Raw genomic sequence first — 2203 nt, 5'->3', positions numbered from 1 at the left:
AAGTTGTGACTAGGCGAAACTCGACGAAACCAGGCTGCCAGACATATCTACATTTACCGGTTCTCTCACAGGCGATGCCGTAACTGGTGCCGATTACGAGCATGCCACGGATGACTGGCAGGAATTCAACATTCCAAATTTGGGTGAATGCGCAACACTATACATGAACACAGAAATGTGCTTGCTTCCAGATGTTTTTGAGAAGTTTGAGATTGTATGCATGGAAACATACTCTCTGGACCCTGCCTTTTATTACGTGGCACATAGTTCGTCCTGGAATGCAATGCACAAGAAAATGAGGGGCAGCATCAAACTTTTGGCTGATGCTGATATGCTTCTCTTCTTTGAGTAGCCGGCCGCGGTGGTCTAGCGGTTCTAGGCGCTCAGTCCGGAACCGCGCGACTGCTACGGTCGCAGGTTCGAATCCTGCCTCGGGCATGGATGTATGTGATGTCCTTAGGTTAGTTAGGTTTAACTAGTTCTAAGCTCTAGGGGACTAATGACCTCAGAAGTTGAGTCCCATAGTGCTCAGAGCCATTTTTTTTCTTTGAGTGCGGGATTCGTTGGGACTTTCCCAGTGTGTCGACAGACATGACAAGGTAAGTAATCCACAGACAGGTGGAGGGTTCAACGCATCCCTCTGTTCAAGTTATATTCTGTATTTGGATGTAAAAACTTATACGGGCACGTCATGACGCAGCACTGTCGGTTGGTAGATTTCAATGGGTGCCCAAAAATGAATAAGACACATCAGGTGTAAGACTAATGGGTCTGGCGGGTGATTCTGACGTTGGAAATTTGGTGGACCACATACCATGTTAGTATGCATGAAATGACAAGTGACTTGCCATTAAGTCCGGAGCAACAGCATCCGTGAGGAAGCACTAGCCCTAAACAGATGCTCACTGTTGGATGTAAGGGGAGTCTGTTATCCAACATGGCAGCGAGTGAGTGACATGCATTAGCTTGGTTCGCAAGTTTACGTGAAATCTGGAGTTGTTTTTAAGCAGTTAGGCTAGTCTACATATACTAAAGCCGTATATCTAGTGCCAAGTGTCGTATTTTGCATCACATACTGAATACTAATTACACGAAATCACACTTAAAATGGAAAATCATCGAACAACGCGCAGTGCAGCCAACAGTCATGGAGTGTGTGGGTCGTAGTTCGCCAGTTTCAACAAAACTAAGACCTATGCTAGTGAAATCTGTGTCCTATAGGAAAAAATGATGGCATTGAAACAGAGGATGACACGCTTAAAGCTGAAATACTGAAAACCTTTTTCCAAAACTGTTTCACAGAGGAAGACCACACTAAATAAGTGTCCAAGGAATAGAAAAGCAATTGAAATCACACAACAGAGGAAATTCCACTGGACCTGATGGGATACCAATTAGATTCTAGACAGAGTACGTGAAATAACTTGCCCCCCTTCTAACAGCCGTGTACCGCAAGTCTCTAGAAGAATGGAAGGTTCCAAATGATTGGAAAAGAGCACAGGTAGTTCCAGTTTTCAAGAAGGGTCGTCAAGCAGATGCGCAAAACTATAGGCCTATATTTCTGACATCGATCTGTTGCAGAATTTTAGAACATGTTTTTTGCTCGCGTATCGTGACATTTCTGGAAACCCAGAATCTACTATGTAGGAATCAACATGGATTCCGGAAACAGTGATCGTGTGAGACCCAACTCGCTTTATTTGTTCACGAAACCCAGAAAATATTGATACAGGCTCCCAGGTAGATGTCATTTTCCTTGACTTCTGGAAGGCGTTCAATTCAGTTCCGCACTGTCGCCTGATAAACAAAGTAAGAGCCTACAGAATATCGGACCAGCTGTGTGGCTGGATTGAAGAGTTTTTCGCAAACAGAACACAGCATGTTGTTCTCAATGGAGAGACGTCTACAGACGTTAAAGTAACCTCTGGCGTACCACAGGGGAGTGTTATGGGACCATTCCTTTTCACAATATATATAAATGACCTAGTAGATAGTGTCGGAAGTTCCATGCGGCTTTTCTTCGATGATGATGTAGTATACAGAGAAGTTGCAGCATTAGAAAATTGCAGTGAAATGCAGGAAGATCTGCAGCGGATAGGCAGTTGGTGCAGGGAGTGGCAACTGACCCTTAACATAGACAAATGTAATGTATTGCGAATACATAGAAAGAAGGATCCGTTATTGTATGATTATATGATAGCGG

The sequence above is a fragment of the Schistocerca piceifrons genome, unplaced genomic scaffold (assembly GCF_021461385.2).
Source record: "Schistocerca piceifrons isolate TAMUIC-IGC-003096 unplaced genomic scaffold, iqSchPice1.1 HiC_scaffold_2302, whole genome shotgun sequence".
Classification (NCBI taxonomy): Eukaryota; Metazoa; Arthropoda; class Insecta; order Orthoptera; family Acrididae; genus Schistocerca; species Schistocerca piceifrons.
The sequence above is the reverse complement of the archived record's forward strand: the minus strand, read 5'-3'. Positions refer to the sequence as shown.